The 25,554-nt window shown below is 35.9% G+C and overlaps 2 pseudogenes; both read right to left on the minus strand.

Annotated features, from left to right (window-relative positions):
- Positions 1-9,415: 9,415 nt before the first annotated feature.
- Positions 9,416-9,580, minus strand: LOC111560369 (annotated as a pseudogene).
- Positions 9,581-14,843: 5,263 nt separating this feature from the next.
- LOC101099633 lies at positions 14,844-16,462 on the minus strand (annotated as a pseudogene).
- Between the last annotated feature and the right edge of the window lie 9,092 nt (positions 16,463-25,554).

Here is a 25,554-nt window from a genome sequence, read left to right on the forward strand (position 1 = left end):
AAATATACCAAACATATGTAAGATTATTTTTAAACAAATGTATATAATTTTATGTTCTAAAATATCTATTGCACTTCAAATCAGTTATGGTAGATGGTTACATACGTATTTCAACAGTGCAGTCAATTGTCTAAACATTTTTATATTCTTTTTAGAATTTACTTACATTCTGACTCTAATGTACATAATTGAACACATAAAATTACTGTGGAAGTCCTTGATTTCACCCAAAAGCTTTTTAGTGATCTATACAACTTTTAAACTTGTTTCTAAAACTAAAAAACAAAAATACCTAAATCCTTTCTTTAAAAAGAATTGGAGTTTTAAGGTAGTTCCAAGAAGACAACAGAGTAATTTAAAAATAGTTTCACTAGAAGAGGGATTATTAAAAAAAAAAAAAGAGGGACTAGCAATTTAAATGGGAATAATATTTGAAGTAGACACTTAAATGTTTAACTCATGCTCACCATTATTTACAATTTGAAACAGCCTTACAACAATATATATGTTTTAAGTATTCTACAGCATAGTATAAAATAAAAGTCAAGATGATTTATATTATTACAAATTAATCCCAAGAATTAATTTTACAAATATCAATTCCTAAAATAAATATGACTTTGTTAGTTAAAATGTAAAACTGGGACAGGTTTTCTTTGACTCTTAACTGTTTTTTTTTGGAAATGTTTGTAGAAATTATAGACAAAAATTCCATATTGAGTTATCTGTGTATTTCCTAATCTTTAATGGTTGTTTTGCATGAATTTCAGATGAAATTATTTAAATATTTGTTTGCTTATGAGGCACCTGGGTGGCTCAGTCAGTTGAGTGTCTGACTTTGGCTCAGGTCATGATCTCACAGCTCGTGAGTTCAAGCCCCACGTCAGGCTCTGAGTTGACATCTCGGAGCTTGGAGCCTTCTTTCTTCAGATTCTGTGTCTCCCTCTCTCTGCCCCTGACCCACTTGCATTCTGTCTCTGTCTCTCTCAAAACTAAATAAACATTAAAAAATTAAAATAAAATAAAATAAATTTGTTTGCTTAAACACTGCCTATGAGCAACATTATCTAAAAACAAATAAGAGTTAAATTGAACAGGTTTGTGGGGCAGGAGTGGGCTGGTGGGGTGAAAAATACTTTGGATCTATAATACTGCTTAGGTCATTAACCAACATCTCAATAGAACACTTTTCAGGAGGAAAGGGAGATGGATGCTGTCGTCTTTCCTCTCCATTTATTTTTTATGGTTATTTATTCACAGATGATGTGGGCAGACTGTGTGCAGAGAGAAAGCATGGGTAATTTACAGGCAGATGTAACCCTCAATTGGCTAGGATATTCAAAGTGCTCTAAAGAATTAAGAGGGAAGTAGGTCATTTGAATCATAAACGTTTTTAACATTTACTTCATAAATGAAGCTAATATGTACTTGTTCTAAAAGTAAAGGAAAAACCTGGCTTCAAATAGGATAAGGAAGAAAGTTAAACAAAACAGAATTATTAAACCATCCCAGTTTCCACACCTCTATGAAAGTCAGTAGGAGGTCTACTTCTGACAGTGTACGAACCAGCAGGAGAGTTTACTAATGAAAGACAAGATACATGTGTTGACATAGCATTAAATGACTGGTTTGTCACTCCCCCAGGATGTGAATTGTGGATTCTGTGTTGTAGTAGCACAAACTAACTGCTTTTATCCTTTTGTTTTCTTAATTTTAACTTCTCACACAAATTAACAGCTCTTTGTTTGCCATTTGCATGTTTATTTCATGTCATGCTTGGTTAAAATTGAAATTGGCCCACTAGCTATGGCACTTCAGAATATAGTACTTCTTCAAAGACCTGCAGGATGACTTAATGAGTATGCAATGCAATTCTCTTAAGTCAAATTAAATTTAAGCTGTCTACGTTCCATACTGCAATAGTACATTGTATATGATATAAATTGAGAGTGCTCAAAAAAGGAAGGTTGTATGTCTTCCATATTAAAAAAAAATGCAATATAATTGGCTAGCTATGGATTTTTACTCCTGCCACCGAGAAATTTCTGAGTTATAACATTGCAGATCTATGGCATTGTGTCCCTGAATATGAACAGCAACAGGACCTAAAAAGATCAAAGCTCAAGTTTGCCTTTGAAAAAGAGACTGTTGTAAGAAAAACAATTTTCTCCTTGTTATCACCATGGGATATATCCATGGGCTGGAGAGGTCACATTGTCATTTAAATTCTTTAAAGTCAGCTTTTCAGGGTAAAAGAATAATCAAAAGTAAAGCATGCTCCTGAGGATCCTGAAATTTATTTAACTCTGGCAGCAACATTAGCAGGTGGATGCCAGTGGCCAGGGAAGAGGGCCTATAACCAGATAAAATCAAAAGCAAGGAATTTATTAGTCTTAATTTTTTCTTTTAATATCAACATCACAAGAATTACTGCAACTAGTTAGTTTTACTAGTACTTTTAATTAAGAGATTAATATAAAGAAAAGACTGATCGAATCTGCTATTATCAATGCGTACATATTTATTGCAGACGGAGGTCGATAGGAGTGCATGAATCATGATTTGACAATTACTGGCAAGAGGCATTTTCCCTCCACAAAATCAGCAGCATATCCTTAATCTAATTGAGTGTGTGCTCACCTATGTTGGTTTAGAAATAGAATACTTTAAAACTTCAATGCTTCTATTTGTTTCAGATGTAATTTTGTTAAAGTGAGAAAATTTGGTCAGTTTGAAGAGACCCAAATTTTTGAAAAAAAAATACTGATGTTGAATATTGCTTAAAAACAGTAGGGTGTGTCTAATTACTGGAAATCAATAGTTTCCAGAAAGAAGTCTAATAAATATGTTTTAAAATTTATTACATTGGTCTTTTTAGCCACAGCAGGCCTGGGAATTACCTGCCCTAATTTTCTAAAACAGCGCAGAGAATTTTGTGAAAATATTATTGGAAATGTTTCTTCCATAAAATATATAGATATAGATAGAGTATTCCAATCTAAGAAAACATATCAGCTAAAAGAAAAAAGAAAAAAAGTAGTATCTGATTTACATACTTGGTGCCTAGGATATCAGTGATTAGATACAGCAATTAACTCATTTTTTAACCCTTGGCTGCAGAGTGAATTTATTTTTCAAGTATGTGTAAGGGTTTTCTTCTTTCTCTTTCCTTTTTTTCCCCTTCCTTTCTTCCCTACTCTTTCCTTCCCTTTGTCTTATTCCAGTTTTTTATCCTATAATCATTATTTTTACTCTTTCTCTTCCTGATAGTCTCTAATTATATATCAATAAATGTCCTTGAATGTATAGGCAAATTTGAAAAATTAAGGAAATACTATTGTTCTAGACATTATTCTCTTCACTTTTTTTTCCTAAGTTTTTCTTTTAAGTTTTATCCATGTTACTGCACATACTTTAAAGTTTCTCTTTTGACTATTCTTTTGGGTTTTATTCTATAGTAGTATCCATGATATAATTTACATCTTGTTGATAGATTGTCTAATAGGTATTGCATTGTGTTCACTCTCTAGTATTCAAGCATTGCTATGGTAAAAACCCTTGTATTATGTCCCCTTAGGTACGAAACCCAAAGTTTTTCTAGAATGAATATCCAAGTATGGATTGCTGGATCATCAAGTATAACTATCTATAATTTCACTAACTTTCTCCCTGTGTATTATGAAGATTGTTTTCCCACAGCCTCACAATCATTTGCTAATACTTCACTTCTACATTTTTGTCAAGGAGGTGGGTATAAAATAGTTTTGCATTGATTTTAAATTTTCAGCAAAAACATCAAGTTTCACATATTTGTTGATCATTTGATTTTTGCCTATACATTTGCTTTTTATATTCTCATTCAATGTTGTTCTAATGAACTTATTTTATATTTGTAAACGGCCAGGCATGTTATCTATTATCCCATTTGTTTTGTCATTCTACTTATCTTCCCCCATGGTTACCAGTTTGCTTTTTCTAAAGAGAAATTCACCACATTTTTAACTTATTTTTTTATTTTAGGAAGTTGCTTATTTTAGGAGCCCCTGCCACACTTTACGCGGCAAGCATATATTTTGTCCTCATTTTAAGGTCGCATGGTGAAAAGCAAGTACAGAAAAATTAAGGACTTTGGTCAAGTTCACTCAGTCAACAGCAAAACTGGGTATCCATCCACAAAGGTGTGTCAAAGGAAGAAAATGTCCCTTGTTTAGTGCCAAGAGATTCCACCCACACCGTTGGATGAGCAAGCATGAAAACCAAGAGATGCCTGGCTCAGGACTAGAGATCTGCAGCCTGTTTGGAATTTTGTTTAGTTACAAAAAACAGACACTATTATTGCTAGTGTAAGTAGAAAACAAGCTTGTATATTAAAGAATAATAAGTGGTAAACAAAGTCCTGGGAAACAAAGACTAATGTTCCAGGAACAATGGCCAGTTCTAAGGTAATGTCAAAAACCATGTTGTTTCTATCAGGATCACAGCTCCAAACAGCAAAACCCAACGACCAGATTTGACTACAGTGGCTCTTCTCCCATCATTTTGGACACTATTACTTAAAGATTAGTTTTCCAATTATTGATTCCTCCAAAAGCAAGATGTCTCAGCTACTATCTGGGAAAGCAATATGACAGATTCATTTATATTCCTCACTTCTAAATTGGAGTTTCAACTTAGTGTATATGATAGGTCACCTCTGTTAAAAAGGAAGTGAAACTTGGGGCGCCTGGGTGGCTCAGTCGGTTAAGCGTCCGACTTCAGCTCAGGTCAGGATCTCGCGGTCCGTGAGTTCGAGCCCCGCATCGGGCTCTGGGCTGATGGCTCAGAGCCTGGAGCCTGCTTCCGATTCTGTGTCTCCCTCTCTCTCTGCCCCTCACCTGTTCATGCTGTCTCTGTCTGTCTCAAAAATAAATAAAACCTTAAAAAAATTAAAAAAAAATAAAAAGGAAGTGAAACTCATAATATTGGCATGTTGCCAAACACTGAAAAGTTAAATCAAAGGATAATATGTAGTAACTAATAAGAAAAGTGTTGACTACAAACTACATTTGGTTCTCTGGTTTTCATCTTCCCATACTACTGAAGAGAATTTTTGAGTCAATAAATCAGAGGTAGTTTGAATAATTAGCATATTTATAAAATTTATAATTTATAATTTGATTATTCATCTCAAAAACTACCTTATTTGTTCATTGACTCATTCACCTATTTAAAAAAAAATGCTGACCGATCTATTCACTATCACGATAAAAAACAAACAAATAAACAAAAGTTTATATAATAATGTCTTAAAATTAACTTAATATCAAAAAAATTTATTAACAGTTTAATACATTAATTTGGGGAAACTTTTTTCTATTATAGATTAAGGTCAGAAAACTGAAGCCTCCAAGATTAATTTATATTATAAAGGAAATTTTAAGATGCTCTGGTCTACCTAGTATAAACAAAGATAAAAGCAGGACCTTTTCCTCAGAAATTAATCTTATGTACCCAGAAACTCTAATGACCACATTCTAATTTTCCTTTTCTAAAAACAACAAATTTAATTTAGCATTTACCTAAATATAGTTTTCCAGGGCACTAACCCAAAAGGAATTACTCAAAATGTCTTCTATAGCCAATAATCTCGTAACATGTTATGTATCAAACATACTACTTGCATTTTTTAACAAGTGAGAATATTAAAGATCTCAAAGTATCTTACCTGCAATAATAAAACCTTTAAAACTGTTAAAACACGTTCTCTGACAGATGAATAGTACCTTGACTAGGTCAGCATTTTGGTATTTGTGACCCTTTTCTCTCAGTTGTCTAGAAGTGCTTCTTCTGCTTTTATTATAAATGGGATGTCCAATATAAGTAACTCTTTGTGTCCAAATTATTGAAAGAGAGAATATTTGAATAAAATGATTTTAATTCCAGGCTAAATACTGCTCATGCAAACCAGTAAAGCCATTTGACTATTTTGGCTCGCATACATTCTTGTTGGTTGGAGCCTATATACGGCAGTTGTTACCCATTTTGAATATTAACCCATTCAAATGGGTGTCTTTTATTGCTAGACTTACGTAAAACTACTTGAAAGCTTTCAATTTACACATTCAAGTTTGCCGAGGCATAGGCTATTCAATGATTTTTAATCTATTTATTAGTTCTCCGTACAATTGTTTTTCTCCTCCTAGAAGTACAATCTTCACATGTGAAATCTTCATATTTTCTGAATCTACCAAGCATGTCACTTATATTTTCTTTCATTATGACATTTCATGATCCGTTTGGTCAATTCTTGTTTTGTACTTTAATTTTTTTTTTTTTTAATTCTAGGGTGTCTGGGTGGCTTAGTCGATTAAGCGTCCAACTCCTTTAGATTCAGGTCATGATCTCACGAGTCTGTGAGATCGAGTCCCTGTCAGGCTCTGTGCTGACAGAGTGGAGCCGGCTTAGGATTCTCTCTCTCCCTCTCTGTCTGCCCCTCACTTCCCACCCCATCTCTTTCTCAAAAATAAACATTTTAAAAAATTATGCTATTGATCTTCCAGGTCACTAACTTGGGTGTCTTCAGTGTCATGCCCTCCTTCAAATTATTTATTGAGTTGTTCAAGTATAAAATAAGGTTCTTTGTGTGTGTGTGTGTGTTGTTTTATGTTTGTTTTGCTGCAAACTACAAACCCCCTTTTGATGTTGCAATTAACTTTATTTCCCTTACTGCTTTTTTGACTTTTCTGTTGTATTGTCTGTCTTTCTAAAAACCATTATCTAATCATGTCTTCTATCAATTCTGACTTACCTTCTGTTATTGTCATGCCAGTCTTTGGTCCACTGGTTGTTAGAGTGCCTAAGTGTCATCAGCAGGCTAGTAAGTGTTGAACGTGAGTGGTGAATATAAGAAACCAGCTAAAAGTTCCCTGCTGATAATTCTGGAAGAAGTCTCTCTGCCACCTTTACTACTTTAATTCCCACAGCCTCCATACTCACGGATATCTCAGCCAACACCCTTAACACCTTTTTATCGCTTTATGAGAGGAAGGCAAACTAGGAACATGGGCTGATGTACAACTTCCCACCACGAATTCAGAATCTACTGCTTTATGGTTCAAGGGCTTTATGATGCTGACCTAATAAGAGCATGCCCAGAACAAAGAAAAAGAGCTCATACAAGTTTTGTTTTCCAGAACTTCCGGAAAGCACAAGCCTTCAATTACCCCTAGATATGTAGACTTTAGTGTACTTGCTCAAAAAGAACATTTTTAGCCCCTTAAAAGAGCAGAGATTATACGAACCTTAAAAAATGTGTAATTCAAGTGTCCATCTATTTTCTCAATCAATATGTTTACATGTTTGCCAAAAAATTACTGAGTGCCTACTCTATGTCAAACACAATAGGAGTCATAGAGATGCAGAAACATATGGTGACCTCACCCTCACAGAACCTAAAGTTGAGGGGAAGAAACAAACATCAAATTTAAAAGATATATAGAAGCTGAAATAGTATGCAAGCAAATGTAAAATATACATGTGAAATACCACGAGAAAGAGGTATACTGAACTCTGGGACACCTAATGGGCAGCTGCCACCTGGGAAGAGAGATGAAAGACAGTTTCATGGAGTAAAAGATATTTGGATCAAATAAAGAGGATATGTATGAGTTTCCTGGGCAAAGTATAGAGGGACCAGCATTGTAGGCTTAGAACTTAGAAGATAGTGAGTAGGCATTTAATGAAAATAACTTTGGAGGGATGAGTAGAAGCAAGAATGGGGGGGAGCTTTCTTAATTACAACAAAACTTTTGTTTATAGCCTTAGAGCAAGCAATGAGAGTGACTGTGACATTTTAATCAGGGAGTGGCATAATCAGATTATTATTGTTTAGAGGAAAAATAAACCCATATAGAATATGGATTTGAGCAAGGGAGGCCAGCTGAAAGTCTACTATGGTATTCAAAATAAAACATGTTAATGGCTGAAAGTAAGGTTCTGCTCGTCATGGAAATTGAGTTCAATTTGTGAAATTAGGAGGTAAAATCAACGCGTATTTGATTTAGTGTATGAAGAAGAAGGAGGCACCAAGCATAATTTCTATGTTATTTTTTTCTTAAGTGGATTCATATTGGTTCACATTCATGACAAGTATGGAAATGTCATAAAACCAGTTTGGAAATGATAGTCTTATTATCAATTATAAGCATTTTTTGGTTAAGTTTAAAATATCAAAAGGAAATAGAGAATAAAAAAAAGAGTACGAGGCTGGAGACATGTATTAGACATTCATCTCTGTATGGGTGGAACTGAAGTAACTGATAAAAGCTAGGACCACTAATTAATTTGAATGATGGCAGAATACAGATTTTAACTACACTAAAGAAGAAAACAAGCTTTCAAAGAGAGGAATTCATAAGGATAAAGACAAAGTAGGAGTGTTTGATGTGAATAAAACCAAAGGAAGACAGTTTAGAGAAAGAGAAAGAGATACATTCAAAAGTGTGCAAAGTTTCCAGAGTCAAGTGCAAGAAGGAAAAAGTCCCAATGGATTTAATCACATCAAAGTGAGTTGTGATTTATTGAAATAATAGAACCAGAATCTGCTTTGCAAAAGGTTGATGAGTAAAAGAGAATTGAGAAGATGGAGACTGAATTTTAGAAAACTCAGTACCAGATTTCGAATGAGTCAGAGAAAGTTCTGTATGATCTCACTTATATGTGGAATCCAAAAACAAACAAAACCAAACTCATAGATAAAGAAAACAGGTTGGTGGTTGCCAGAGCCAGGGAGTAGGAGTGGGTGAAATAGGTAAAAGTAGTCAAGAGTTACTGGCTTCTAGTTACGAAACAAATAAGTCATGGGATGTACATACAGCATGAGGACTATAGTTAATACTACTGTATTGCATATTTGCTAAGACAGTAGAATTTAGAAGTTCTCTCGTCACAAGGAAAAAATCGCCATTAGGTGCGATGGTGGATATTAACTAGACTTATTTGGCAATACCTGTACATATGAAATTATTTGTTATACACGTGAAATTAATATATGTCAATTTTAACTCAATAACTTTAAAAAAGAAGGTTTGATTCCATGAGCTTGGGCCTCAAAACTCCCACAAGTTAAGTCAAAACAATTATAGATTTCCCCTCATTTGTCTTCCATTTCTCAGGGATTACTGTCCTTACTTTCTTGATGTCTAGTGTCTTGAAAACTGTCTGGGTGTTGTATGGAAACCAATTTGACAATAAATTTCATATTAAAAAAATAAAATGAAATGCAATTTTCTTCAAAGAAAAAAGAAAACTGCATATGCAGGTTTTTGTGTTTTGTGTATGTGTGTGTGTGTGTGGGGGGGTAGTTGTTTAGTTTTTATAAGTCATGTGCATGAGGGTAAACCTTATGTACTGATTCCTGATAATCTACCTTGGCTGAAAATGGAAGCTCCTGCCTATAGATTTTTGACAAACTAAAGGTAGCATGTGAAAAGTCAAGAAAACCTCCAAGGTTTTGCCTTAAACTATTATAAATATGACTTTGCTATTAAACTGATAAGAACAGATACTATACTTGATCTTAGCCAAACGGCCGAGAAGTGATATTATGACTTTGCTATATTAATTGAGGCAGAAAGACTCCTTAATGATGTTCCTTAAATGGTGTCATTCTTTCCCCACAATTCTCAAATCTGCCTGAAAATTAGAATCAGCTAGTGAGCTTCTTACAATACTCTTGAATTTCTCCCAAACCCTTACAGCAGAAGTTTTTTAGTGTGGCCCCAGGACACCGGTATCAGAAGATTTCCACATTATTCTCATGTTCAGTCATGGCTGGAAAGCAATGCTCTATACTATTGCTTCTGTCACTTTAATATGCTTATGAACCACTTAGGGAACTTATAAAATTCAAATTCTTATTCAGTTTTTCAAGGTGATAAACTTTGTATTTCTCACAATGTCCTAGCTGGTTCCAATGCTGCTGGTGCACATTTTGCACAGCAAGCTACTGCTGCTATTCAAATCCATGACAGAGTGTAAAACATTTGTGTTAGCTATTCTGTATTAAAAAGATGTACGAAGTAAAAGATGTAATGGCTAATTAAGTTCGGCAGACAGTGAGTTAAACAAGGTTAGAGTTTTCTTTATTGCAAGATTTTTCATAGCTAATGCCCTCCTAAAGTTTCTTTTTCCCATACTCCGTTTTCATGGAGCATGTTACAGGATTAGCAATTTGCAAAACTCACTATCTTGTACTAATGTAGAAGTTGAGCTATCTTCAAATAATCTTTGCTACTTTCTTAAAAGCTTACAATTTTACTGAGACATCCGTTTAACTGATTTGTTTTCAGTTTCCTAATCTGATTCACAACTTGATGATTCTAATTTATTTACAAATGCAAGTAGGTTTTACAAAAAAAAAAAAAAAACAAATTAATCAGGCTTTAGATTTTAAAGTGATAATGTACATACACATGATTCTTTGTTTATACTTAAAAAATGCTTTACAAGTGAATATACTTTTTCTTTGTTCTCTTCTATAGCTTCCCCATGCACACATTTTCCTATGATTTTCTTTGAATAATTTCATAGCATATTGTTTGTTGATGTATTTTTGTTAACCAATATTTTGTGAAACAATGAAGTAAGAGAAAAATAATCTTGGGGCACCTGGGTGGCTCAGTGGGTTAAGCATCCAACTTCGGCTCAGGTCATGATCTCATGGTTTGTGGGTTCGAGCCCCTTGTCAGTCTCTGTCTTTACACTTCAGAGCCTGGAGCCTGCTTTGGATTATGTGTCTCCCTCTCTCTCTGCCTCTCCCCCACTCATGCTCTGCCTCTCTCTGTCTCTCAAAAATAAATAAATGATAAATGTCATGATAACATGACAGCCCCAAACCTGTGGGATGCAGCAAAGGCAGACATAAGAGGGAAGTATACAGCAAGACAGGCCTTCCTTAAGAAGGAAGAATGGTCTAAAATTCATTGCCTCTTCAGAAGCTGAGTGATAAAACCCAAGCTTGCCAGGATTTACAGACCTAGAGGTAAACATAAACTCATTTTACATAGATGCTCAAATGACAACGAGTCTTAGTTTCTGCTGCCTTATGTAGGAAGGACTTTGGCATCTCCCCTGATGCTCCTCACGCCACGATATTTAGGGTCATAAATATTTTAAACTTCCCAAGAAGTTTATGTCTCACAAATACTCAGGTTCTTATTTTTTTCTGTTCCAATCTCTTTTCTAGATGTATTGCTCATCACATGGATTTGCTGCTCTACCAGAGGCAGAGATCCAATTAAGGGATATCATCAACAGATGGATCAAGCTGTGGTATGAAGGGGGTGTGGATCCTGAGAGAGAATTGGTTAACCGACACCAGAGATACATGAAATGGACGGAAAATCAAAATGAATGTACATTAACTTAAATTTTCTATCCCATTATCTTCATTAATACGAGTTTACTGTGCTAAGACACTCTTGTTCAGCAATGTAAAATTCCAAAAAGTTTCATTCCAGGAACTTTTTGAAAGATACAGCAACTCTTCAATGGGAAGCATCAAATAATAGTTTACACCTTACAACTCTTTTAATCCCTTACTACAAATCTTTGCCTGGCTGTTCTTACCAATTCTAAATTATTCCATCACAATTCTTATCCTAATTGAGCCCCTCCTCTGAAGTATCCTCTATAAACAAGACATCAAAACCTTAACAAATATCCCAACTTTGTCATTCTCTCTCAGAGATGTTGCTATGGCACTGTCAAAGTGGTGTTCTCATGTTAGAATGTAAATATTTTTCTTTTTCTGCACAAACAGGACTTTCTGACAGAGATAAAGAGTGTTCTGTAATGATAAGCTATCTTTTTTTCCTAAAATCATTTACTTCTCATATTCTAAGGTGATAGTTTTGGAGCCATGTGTTTATATTTCAAATGGTAATAAAACCCAGAGCCAATGTTTACATTCTAAAATGTGAAAACCTAGGTGATTTTCCCCTTCTCTCCCTAAGAAAGGATTTGTTTACATTCCAAACTAAAAAAAGACCCATCTATCTCTACACAGACTGGAGAGAGGAGTGGGGTTACTATGCCAACACCTATATATTAAGCCTCTAATTTCAAAATTTTGATTCTTCTCCTATAGTATAGGTCCTCTCTACTCCCCTCCACATGCAGGTCTGTTTGACTCTCACCATGTTGCCTCCTGGAGGAAAATGGAGCATGGACAAACAGTACTAAGATATTCTATAAATAAATAATCAGTTTTGCCTTTGATCCAGAAACCTTGTATATACTGTCAGAATAAAATAAAATATAAATACATATTTACTCCTTATCATATAAGCATTAAAATTAGCCTCCTGTTACTAATAGGCTGTTTTGGTGACATTTTTGAGAACCAGTATTCTATGGTGCTGAATTTCACAATGGTTTTGTGAAGAAAAAAAGGAAATGAGGAAAAGAGAGGAGAGGAGAGGAGAGGAGAGGAGAGGAGAGGAGAGGAGAGGAGAAGAGAGAAGAGAAAAGTGAAAAAAGAAAAGAGAAAAGAAAAGAAAAGAAAAGAAAAGAAAAGAAAAGAAAAGAAAAGAAAAGAAAAGAAAAGAAAAGAAAATCACCTCAGCTATTCAGTCTTTGCAAGCTCTGAAAGCACCTTGATGGTAGTAAAGCTTCAGAAAGCACCATGCTCCTTCATTGTTTGCTTCCTTCCCCTATTACCCTACAAAACCCACATAATCCACAAGCAAGACATAGATATCAAGTTTTGCAAACTAATGCCTAAGGGATTAATCGATCCATTTATTACAGTAAAACTCCAACTAGGGCTCAGTAAAGACACCTTACTATAATCCAAAATATTTCTATGGCCCAAATACCCCTACATGACACACAAGAGATTCAGGGCAATGAGTGACTCTCTACATCTCCAGTAAAATGTTAAGTTTTTTTTCAAAGCTTTTCAGATGGAACCATGTGTTATACTGTTATTCCTGACTTTGCCAAAAAATTTCAGTCAGCCTCCAAAAGTCTGTCCTATATTCCCTGTGCTCACTTCGTCCTCCAGCCTCTCTGCTGTCCTGCTATAATCCTAAATTCCCAGTATAAAAGTCATCCAAACACTGAAAGATTGCTTCCATGCTTCATCATTCTGGTTTGAAATTTCATAGATTTTAATGCGGTCTTATTTTTAACATGTAAAACTATATAAAATGTGGTGCTTCTTAAGTATTTATGTGTCTTACAAATTACTTTGGGTCTTGTCACATTGCTGATTGTGATTCAATAAGCCCAGGTAGGGTTTGCGTGCCTGTATTTCCAACAAGCTCCCAGGTGATGTTGCCATTGATGGTCTAAAGACTCCACATGAGGTAGCAAGGTGTTATAGGAAAACAAGCCTCCAGGAGAAGAGTTTGCACATTTCAATAAATGTAAGGAAGACCTTCTAACACAGGATGAGCTATTATTGATTAAAATGTGGAAGCCAACTGTGTAAAGATGTGAGAATTGCCCTTCAAAGGGAATTAGTGATAGCTGGATACTAAATCCTTGCCTTTACCTTCTCTTTTCCTCTGTTCTTTTCTTTTTTCTCTTCCATTGTGTCTAAATACCCATTCTTGTTTCTTCTTTTGCATTTCTGTACTAATATTTAATCTCCTTTTATCCCCTTCCATTCAACTTCTAAGAAATGATTTTTATATTTCTGCTTATTACTTTCAGGTTCATTTCCAAATTGTCTTGCTAAGCTCTGCATGGTTCCATCTAACTCGCCCACATTCAGGATGATCTCATAAAGAAATGGGCTATCAATATTGCACAATCATTTTTGAGGGGCATTAAAAAGATCGTAGCATTGTGAGTTATGCTAGACCAAAAGATACATAATATTCTCTAACAGTAAGGTTCCCCAAGTGTAGCTTAAGCAAGTCTGTAGTGATTATATTTTGTTTTTATTTTTGTCTAAAACAAATCATTGTGCCAAGAAAGAGCTGACTTTCCCCATTCCAAATTAAAACACACCACAATAGGGGCAAATGTGGTGTGGTAGGATTGGTCCACTATGTGAATGGATATCCTTCTACTCACTGTGGTTGGGCAACTTAATTCAGCAGCAGTCATTCTTACACAACGTATCAACCCCAAAGTATTAATGTCACACAAAAGGAAGTGGTCTTAATATCATGAATGGGGCAGTATGTTCTACAAATGCTAAAATGTAGAAGCACGAACACAAAAATTAAATAGTTCAGATAATTTTCCATTTCTGCTTATTCCTGTAATAAAAAGTAGTGTTGGGGTCTGACACCTAGATTTGGTTTTTATTCTGGCCATTTACAAAGTGTTTCCCCATCTGACTTGTATCAGTAGGGTTATGGATTAAAGTTCATTAACTTTTTAAAAAAAATGTAGTGTTTATTTTTGAGAGAGAGAGAGAGAGAGTGAGAGAGAGAGCGAGAGAGAGAGAGCACACAAGCAAGGAAATAGCAGGGAGAAAGGGAGACACAGAATCCAAAGCAGGCTCCAGGCTCTGAGCTGTCAGCACAGAGCCCGATGCAAGGCTTGAACTCATGAACCGTGAGATCATGACCTGAGCTGAAGTCAGACGCTCAACCGATGGAGCCACCCAGATGCCCCAACTTTTTTTTTAATTTTAGAGAGAGAGAGCATGTGAGTCAGGGAGAGAAGTGGAGGGGGAGGGAGACAGAGACAGAGACAGAGAAGGAGAGAGAATCTTAAGTAGGCTCCATGCTCAGGGCAGAGCTCGATGTGGAGCTCGATATATCTTACAACCCTGCAATCATGACCTGAGCCAAAATCAAAAATTGAACACTCAACCAATGGAGCCACCCAGGTACCCCAAAATTTCATTCAATATGGAGAGAGGTATAACTACTCCTTCCTCCTCTACTTGTTTTCATGCTCATGTTCTTTGGGGTGGTTGCTATCTGAGTCTTTTATAGCCACTTGGCTATTTGGCTTCTTCCAAAAACTTGTCCACATCAAAAGGACCTTCCTCAAACTGAACTGGTCCTTCTCGGCCTCTTTGTCTGTGGTCCAAACCAGAAAACTCCTTATTGAGAACAACTCTGTTGGTCTTTATTCTGGCTTCTAGGTCATCACCATACCTGACCTTGTCCAGAATTTTACTGGGCCTGTAAATATTCTGCACCATTATCTTTGACACCTCTGCAGACTTGATCACAAACGTTGTAAATTTCTTTTTTTACACCTGTAAAAATACTGTCCATACCCTTGGATTGCTTGAAGGGCTCTTGGTCATACTGAACGTCATTGGACATCTGAGGATTGGGCACATGAAGAGCGATGATGTCACTGATACCTCGATTTTCATTTGTCTGTAGTTTTGACCTCTTATTAGGAGCTTCCCTGGAAAGATTCCAGTCATGTGGTCTGTCTTTTTGCCTGTCATGCCAGATTTCATCCCTCCCATGGGCCTCCCAATCCTCTTTTTTCACATGGGTTTTGATCCCAGCTCTTCTCTCACTGGCTTTCTGGGCTGTTTCTCTAAGATTCTCTCCATGTTTCTTCTTTTCTTTTTGAGCCATCTCTCTCTCTACTTGAGAATGCATTTTTACAGCTTCATGAACATTCTGGCCAGCAATATAGTGGGCTTCTGCCAGCTTGGCAATGTTCTCATTGAGACGAAATGTCTGCAACCCTCTTCTGCTCGCAGCCAAACATTTGCCTAATGGAATTGTACCACTCTTTGCATTTTTCCGGTTTGAAATATAAGGAGGAATCTTCCATTCTTATGGCTCCTTCATGGTCATCTTTTGGCTAGGAGAATGCATGACAGGCACAGGAGGAGAAGGCGGTCCTTGGGGAGCTTTCTTATTAATCTTGAACCTTGGAGGTTCCACTGGATCTTTCAGCATTCTCACCATCCAAATAACTCTGTTTAGCTCCAGAATCGAAAGCCATTCTTGGTTGAGATGTTGAGTATCAAATACACTGAACAGCAGCCACTTTATTAGCTGCTCACACTGGCATGGCTGCAGCAACCTTCTATGATACAGATTTTTCTAGGGCTACCCTTGTCTTTTCTATTAGCTCTTTAATGGCTTCTTCATCAGGTCTTTGCAGGTCTGGATCATCTGCATTCATGGCTTCCTTGGGAACCAGGTCACTGTACTTGCCATAAATAACCTTGTCGTTTGACTGTCCTGGCTGAGCAATTGCATTATATTTAAATTTCCTTCAGGATCTACCTGAATGGCCTGTGCATTTGACATTTTTTTTCTTTCATCACATATCTAGTGGATACTGGGCAATATAGGTCTCTGGAAAAGTACCTCCATCTCCAAAATCCTCTAATAATCACAGTATCCAGTTTTTCTGGTACCCCATATGGTCTTTGAGAGACCAGAGAGGTCCGTCGTGATCTCTGGGATCTTCCCTTTTCTTCAGCCTCAAGCTGGTCCTAAGATAGCTGAGTAGGTGAAGGTAAAAAGCTGGTAAACATCTTGTCCTTTTTCCAGAGTGAACCGTAATGATTTTTTTAGATGTTCTCTACTGTATCATCTTACCTACTATCTTCAACACATACACATACACACATAATTTTATTATAAACATTGTATTAGCTCTACTGAAGCCATTTTACAGGTATATTGTTTTTCAAAAAAAGAAACATTCTGAACTTATTGCTGTTTTGATCTTTTATTTCTTTTTTTGTGTTTCTTCTTTTATTTTAACGTATTTTATACAGATACAGGGACAAGAGTTAAAATGTGAAATAAATTTTCTGGAAATAGATTGTCTTGTTTGGAGAGCATAAATAAATCCGAGAACTATAATTTCTTTTCTAGTTGAAGTAGAAAAGGGGTATATAAGTTAAGGTTATGAGATAAAACTAGTTTTTTATGGTATTTATTTTTTTTCTTATTTTGGCTTTTTGCTACATTCCTGTCTTGTGACTAAGAAGAAAAGTAGAGGAAGCTTGCAAGGAAAATCAGCTATAGAGACTGTGAGATCATCAGTATAGAAGATAAAAACAACTACCAGGTTTAAAAAGGTGGAGAGGGCAACACATGCTTAGAGAAAAATAATAAACTAGTTGAATAGAACTAGGTTCTAGAGAAGTGAAAATTTAGGAGTAGCAGATATGCAATTGATAAGAAAAAATTAACATATACCTTAATTTTTAATGTTATTGTTCGTAATTTTCTACCTTTGTTCTTATATTTTTTTTTCTTGGCTAATATTCAAACTGAAAACAGTTTCCTACAGTGAATTAGGTGCTATGCATAGCATAGAACTGGGGATGCTGTGCACTGGTTCATTGAATTTACAATCCAAGTTAATATTATTGTGTAATGCTTCAGTGAGTGTGGTATACCTAAGAGGCAAATAAACTCTATCAGGCACCAAAGTGTCATTTGCTGTACCAGAAGCAGTAACAGAAATGGAACCCCAGTGTTCTGGAAGAAGATGTTTGCCTCTCGTGGGTGATCATGAGAAACTAATTTGCTCACAGTAGGATTGGATGATGATTGTGGCAGATTTGTCTTTACTTCTTTTTATTAAGGGCACAAGATCACAAAATTACCATTTGTATACTTGGGAAAACCAAAGATAACATTCAAATATAAAAAGAAAACACACATATCTACATACACTACCACATGGTCAGAATAAATGCATTGTCAAGCCTCAAACTTAGTGTTTTTCTGATGTATTTTAGTTTTTACTTCAGTATTAGAGTTCATCAGATATATTAAAGATATATATGTGAAAGACTAACTGTTTCTTGGAATGCCTAAATCAAAAAAAGAAAAATAAAAAAACTATGAATTTATGAATAGGAACAAGAAACTGTAATCTACTTGACTTTGGAGTTGACATCGGGGATGTATAGATAAATCCAAGGGTATGCTTAATTTAACTCAAAACAATATTATTTAGATCCATCAAATCAAGAGGTTTGATAATTAAAACAATAATTTTACCATGGGAAGTATGTATACGGTCTGTTTAATTGTGAACCCACTTCTTATAATATTGTTTCACTGATTTTCTGAGACAGAGATCCCCAAATGCTGTGGCCATTTATTGTTCTTTTTTGTATACCCATGGGATAGGTGGCAATAAATGAGGAGAGTACGCCTCTTAAATCATTTCACAAAATGTTCAGATAATTTCTACCCGGGAATAAAAGGACAGAACTAACATGCATAACATAAATACTATTAGATAGCAACTCTGATAGCTCATTTACATATGATATCTTACATAATTGCTTAGAAGTAAATTAATCTACACATTATCATTTTGGAATGTGAAGCTTAAATAATCATTGAGCTGGCATCTGTATGTTGTGTGAACATGCTGTTCACACTTGGTCCTGTCTACTACTCTTTTTTCCTTTAGATATATTATAGATATTAAGAATAATTGCAAACTAAAAACAAAAAGATAGATGATAGGAAAAATGAGTGTGCTGATGAGAACCACAAAACATATGAGTGCAAAAATTTCAGAAAAGTGTATTTATTTATTTATTTATTTAATTTTTTTTAACATTTATTTATTTTTGAGACAGAGAGAGACAGAGAATGAACGGGGGAGGGGCAGAGAGAGAGGGAGACACAGAATCGGAAACAGGCTCCAGGCTCTGAGCCATCAGCCCAGAGCCCGAGGCGGGGCTCGAACTCACGGACCGCGAGATCGTGACCTGAGCTGAAGTCGGACGCTTAACCGACTGCACCACCCAGGTGTCCCAGAAAAGTGTATTTAAAAGGCAAATAAGTTCATAAAATATTATTTCTTAAATGGATTATATTATCAAAATTGATTGAGCAAAGCTCACAAAAGTATACTTAGCACATTTTTCATTAATTATAATAGCATAGCCCCTTGTCCTCTCTCTCTCTCTCTCTCTCTCTCTCTCTCTCTCTCTCAATAAACATTTAAACAAAAGATGCAAGAGGCTGGTGGTTAAAGGTGCCAAATGGCAATTGGGCTGCCTGGGTGTGAATTCCAGATCTTTCTCATAGCATCTGTGTGACAGTGGGCATGATAAGAATTCCTGTCTCCTCAGGTTACTGAATAGCCTGGATTAAACAGGTTAAAACTCATGAAGCCCACAGATCAGTCACTGACACATAGCAAGTGGTCAGTAACAAATAACTGCTGAAATGTGCTAACAGCTGTCTGGCTCGTCCACACAGGGTCTGCTCCAGGACCCCCAGAGCATGCATTTTTTTGAAATATAATTTCTTATTTTCACTTACATAAATAATGCTTTTTGAGGGATTTCAAGGATTTAAAATATATATATAATTAATGATTTATAGTCATTTTACTTTTCAATGTTATCTTTTATAATATATTTCACACTGCTCTAATGTTTTATATGAATTAAAAGCTTGATTGATTCTTGTAATATCATACAAATTGCCTTTAAATTTTTTTTTAATGTTTATTTATTTTTGAGAGAGAAGAGACGGAGAGTGAGAACACAAGCAAGGGAGGGGCAGAGAGAGAGGGAGACACAGAATTGGAAGCAGGTTCCAGGCTCTGAGCTATCAGCACTGAGCCCAACGTGGGGCTCAAACTCATGAACTGTGAGATCATGACCTGAGCTGAAGTCTACACTCAACCAACTGAGCCACCCAGGTGCCCCTAAAGGTTTGTAGTTTCAAGATGTATTTATTACAAAGTAAATTAAAAGAACTTTGTAAATTGCACATAAACACGATTGTTTAATTTGTCACAGCACATTTAAAGCATTCAATAGCAGTCAGAAAAGCTCTAAAATTACTGCAACTGTAGATATACAGATACCATTGTTAGAGCAAATAATTCTAAATCAGCGCATTTTATTACTTGCCAATCTCAATAGCTAAATTTTATAACAAGTAATTTTTCTTTTCTACTACCCTTATTTTAAACTCCTAGTAAAGGAAAATACAGATTTTATAATTTGAGAGTACACCTTTTTACTCTGATGTTTAACCAAAATCATTAAATGTTCATTTCCAAGTATACTTAATGAATACTTGAGTAGAAATAATGAGTTCCTTAAATATGCCTGACTTTAAGCAGCCGATTTTTACCATTTCTGCAGTTGCAATAAATATCCATTTCTGTGCACCCAGAAGAAATAATTTCTGGCAAATCACTTCTAAATTCAAATGTATGTTGATCTTATTTACTAAATCTTACTTAACAATAAACAGTAACAACCAACACTAACAACAATAATAAAATTTATGACTTGGCTGCCCCACCATTTAATTGGATATAATCTTTAATTATTGAAACTAATCACCGTCTATACAAAATCCATTATATTTTTTGTTTGTGGCTTCTGTATTTTACTGCATTATTCAAGCAATCTATCATCAGAACTAAAAGAAGTATGAATAAAGCACATACATTGTCTCATTGAATGGATATATTGAAAACAAAATTTAACTCAACTTTGGTTTCCTTTCATATTTCAAACAAATGAACCAATTCATTGCTGGCTTAAGTACTTCTATGAATTAAATCACAATTATTAGCATATGTTGCCTGACTGAGGAGTGTCGGCTGATACAGGAGTATCATAATGAATCCAAAATAAATCTAAAGGTATTTGTAAAATATCTACAAACTATTACCATTCAGAATTGTTGCTAATTATCTTCTATTATAAGAAAAGCTAATGGGCACTTTTATTAATTATCTGTGATGTTTCCAAAAATTCTAACCTATATAATTCTGGGTATCAGAAATGTTGCTTAAATTGTTCAAGTTTTAACCATTTGCAGGTGGAGGGGTCAGACATGATTCCAAACATTTGTAATGTTTGGAAACATTTGTAGTATTTGCAAACATTTGTGCATGTGTTATGCTTCTGCAGGGTTTCTCATTCTCCTGAGAAGTACACTTAGTACTTAGTCATCATATAGCACAAACACGAATGTATGTAGCCTAGATGTCTATGAAAATGAGCCTTTTATCTATCCATCTTTACATATAGTGCTCTAGTTTTCATTTCTGAATTTCATCTAGATGCTTTACTGCCTCTATTATTTCTTTGAAAAATATGCTATTAAAGAAATGAAAGTATATGTATATTTGACAAGTCAAAAGTTAATTCAGAGTTAGATGGTGGAGTAGTAGGGGGACCCTGGGCTTGCCTCATCCCTTGAATACAGCTAGATCAACATCAAATCATTTTGAACACCTAGGAAACCCATCTGAGGATTGGGAGAAAGGTCTGCACAATTTGAGAGAGAGAGAGAGAGAGAACTTGGCAGGTATGAGGTGCAGAGGCATGAATTGGGGGAGATAAAAGCTTCAGTGCCACAGAGGGTAGGGAGCCCTTTTCATGAAGAGAAGCAAAGAAGGGGAGAAAGCATCACATTGGATTTGTGCATGAAAAGCACCGCCCCCCTCCCAAATCACTGACTGGGGAATAGGGAGGAACAGACTACCACAAGTTTTTGCAAACAGTTGAGCTCAAATATTGAGGTTTGAAAGTTGGTGCCATTCACTGAAGTTGATCCAGGCAGACAGTGGTGCTCCTGGGGAGAAGGAGGGCTGAGGCCTGGGAGTGGACAGTAGACAGTGTAGTGTGGGGATCCACTGGGTGGCACTGGGAGACAATATTCCTTTTCCTAGAGTGCATTTGGAAGAGGGTATATTGATTCTCCAAAGACAAAAGACCTGGATGAGTCTTTGAATAGCACTTCAAAGATAGGGGATCGAGGTGTGCCCAGAGGGTGGATAACCTGATCACAGCTTCTCGCTGTGCTTCACCATAAATTCCAGGCACCTGTGCAGCCATGTGATTGCTTTCCTGGGACAGAACAGTGCCAGCACAGTGCTGCAAAGCTCTTCCCCAGAGGAGGGTAGTGGGTCCATACCTTGCCAGTTCCTTAAGAGTTAGAGTCCTGAATTCCCACAGCACGCCAGAGAGGAAACACTGTGGCACCACGTTAAAAGCCCAGACACAGGAGTTTAGAGTGAGGACCTGACAGAAACTGAGAACTCAGAAAAGGAGATTGCTCACTCATCTGTGAGGGTTTTCTGGAATGGCAGCTGGTGAGAAATCCCTGCCCTGGGGATGAGAGAGAGGGGTGGCGCCATCTTCCCCCAGTTTACAAGCACTGTGGGACTTCAGTGAGCAACACAGTGCCCCAATGGAGGCTGGAGGCCTCCCTGTGCCATGCAGGGGCATCTTTACTAGGGAAGGTCTGACTACCAGCCAGGATAGTGGGCCTCTCCCCCAGAAGACCAACATAGGACCCCCACGTGTACCAAGACTACTGAACATAGAGTGCTCCAAAGCGTTGGCTTTAGTTCTTTATTTTTTTTAATTTTTTTTTTTTAAATCAGGCTTACAGTTTTTTGTTTTGTGTTTATTTGTTTTTGTTTCTGTTTTTTCATTTCCTTTCTCTGTTTTTGGGAAATCAGGCTGGCTTTCTTTCTTTCTTTCTTTCTTTTCCTTCCTTCCTTCCTTCCTTCCTTCCTTCCTTCCTTCCTTCCTTCCTTTTTCTTTGGAATAAGGCTTATAGTTTTTTTTGTTTGCTTGCCTTCTTTTGTTCCTTTTCCTTTTCTCTTTTTTTAGAACAGGTTTTGCTTTGTTTTTGTTTTTTAATGAGGCTTATTTTAACAAACAAGTCAAAGCACACCTAGTTAAAGGTACAAGCACTGTCCACTACAAACAAGGAGGAACTCTGCAGAGGACTGACATAGAGGAAAGAACAGCCAAATCACAATAGCAGAGTGCACACAGCATACACCAGAAACAGGTCCTGAAGTGCCAGGACTTGAACAGTGTATGGCCCCTTCTTAACATAGCATTACTCTCAGGAACAGGAAACATAAGAAACTTTAATTACAGACAAAAGACAGAAACCTAGATAAAATGACAAGATGGAGGAATTCTCCCCAAAAGAGAGATCAAGTAGAAACCACAGCCAGGGGTTTTCTCAAAAGAGATATAAACCATATATCTGAACAAGTTTTAGAACAGCAGTCATAAGAATAGTAGCTGGGCTTGAAAGAAGCATAAAGGACAAGAGAGAAACACTTGTTGAAGAGATAAAAGACTGAAAAACTAGTCAGGCTGAAATAAAAAAATGCTATCCCTGAGAAATAAAACTGACTGATGTAATTACAATGAGGAAAGAAAGCAGAGGAAAGAATAAGTGATATAAGAAGATAAAATTATAGACAATAATGAAGCTGAAAAGAAGAGGGAAAGAAAACTATTGGATCATTAATAGAGACTTAGGGAACTCTGTGTTTCCATGAAGAGCAATAATGTCCTTACCATAAGAGTCCCAGAGGGAGAATAACAGGAAAAGGGAGTAGAAAGTTTATTTAAACTTAATTATAGTTGAGAACTTCTCTAATCTGGGGAAATAAACAGGCATTCAAGTCCAAGAGGCACAGAGAACTCCCCTAAAATAAATACAATAAATAAATAAATAAATAAATAAATAAATAAGTAAATAAATAAATAGATAAATGTTAAAACAAAGACATATCATAGTGAACTTGCAAAATACAAAGACAAAGAGAGAATTCTGAAAGCACCTATGAACAAAAGGCCCTTAACCTACAAGGGAAGACAGATCAGGTTTGCAGCAGACCTATCCACAGAAACTTGGCAGACCTGAAGGGAGTGGCATGATATATTCAATGTGCTAAATGGGAAAAATATGCAGCCAAGAATATTTTATCCAGCAAGACTGTGATATAGAATAGAAGGAGAGATAAAGAGTTTACAAAACAAACAAAAACTAAAGGAGTTCACGAACACTAAACCAACTCTGCAAGAATTATTAAAAGGGACACTTTTAGTGGGAAAGTGAGGCCAAAAGTGACAAAGACTAGAAAGGAACAGACACAATCTACAGGAACAGCGACTTTACAGGTAATACAATGGTACTAAATCCATATCTATCAATAACTACTCTAAAGATAAATGAATAAATGGACTAAATGTACCAATCAAAAGACATAGGGTATCAGAATGGATAAAAAAATACCCATTGATATGCTTCTTGTAAGAGACCATTTTATATCCAAAGAAACTTCCAGATTGAAAATGAGGGGATGGAGAATCATTTATCATGCTAAGAATATGAAAAGAAAGCTGAAGTAGCCACATTTGTACCAAACAAACTCGATTTTAAACCAAACACTGTAACAAAAGATGAAGAAGTGCACTGTATCATAATTAAGGGGTCTATATAACAAGATCTGGCAATTATAAATATTTATGCCCCCAACCTGGAAGTAGTCCAGCCAAATATATAAGTCAATTAATAACAAATTTAAAGAAACTCATTGAAATAATACAAAAATAGTAAGGCACTTTAACAGACAAATCATCTAAGCAGAAGATCAATAAGGAAGAAATGACTTTGAATGACACACTGGAACAGATGTCCTTAACAGATATATTTAGATCATTTGATCGTAAAGAAGCAAAATACACATTCTCTTTGTGTGCCCATGGAACATTCTCCAAAATAGACCACATACTGGGACACAAATCAGGCCTCAACCAGTACAAAAAGACTGAGATCATACCATGTATCTTTTCAGACTGCAACACTATAAAACTAGAAGTCAGCGACAAGAAAAAAACTTGTGAAGGCCACAAATATATGGAGGTTAAAGAACATCCTACTAAGGAGGGGCACCTAGGTGGCTCAGTCCATTAAGCATCTGACTTCAGCTCAGGTCATGATCTCTCAGACTGCAGTTCATTGGCAGCTCAGTGCCTGGAGCTGGCTTCTGTATTCTGTGTCTCACTCTCTCTCTTCCTCTCCAAAAATAAATAAACATTAAAAAAAAAAAAAAGAACATCCTACTAAGGAATGAATTGGTAAACCAGTAAACTAAGAAAGAAATCAGAAAATACATGGAAGCAAATGAATATCAAAAGACAACAGTCCAAAATCTTTAGGATTCAGAAAAGGCAGTCATAAGGGGGACATAAATAGCAATACAGGCCTTCTCAGAAAGCCAGAAATATCTCAAATACACAAACTAACTGTACACATTAAAGGAGCTGGAGAATGAACAGCAAATAAAGCCCAAAGCCAGCAGAAGAATGGAAAAAATAAAGATGAGAGCAGAAATAAATGATATGGAACACTTCAATAAACAAACAAACAAACAAACAAACCTAATAGAACAAATCCACAAAACTAGGAGCTTGTTCCTTGAAAGAATTAACAAAACTGATAACCCCCTAGCCAGACTTATCAAAAATAAAAGGATCCAAGTATATAAAAAAAAATGAAAGAAGGGAGATCACAACCAACATTGCAGAAATACAAACAATTATAAGAGAATATTATGAGCAATTATATGCCAACAAACTGGGCAATCTGGGAGAAAGGAGTAAATTCCTAGAAACATATAAACTACCAAAACTGAAACAGGAAGAAATAGAAAATTTGAACAGACTGTTAACCAGCAGAGAAATTGAATCAGTAATCAAAAGTCTCCCAACAAAGAGTCTAAGGCCACATGGTTTCCCAGGGGAATTCTACCAAACATTTAAAGAATTAATACCTATTCTTCTGAAACTGTTAAAAA

The sequence above is a fragment of the Felis catus genome, chromosome B1, assembly GCF_018350175.1.
Source record: "Felis catus isolate Fca126 chromosome B1, F.catus_Fca126_mat1.0, whole genome shotgun sequence".
NCBI lineage: Eukaryota > Metazoa > Chordata > Mammalia > Carnivora > Felidae > Felis > Felis catus.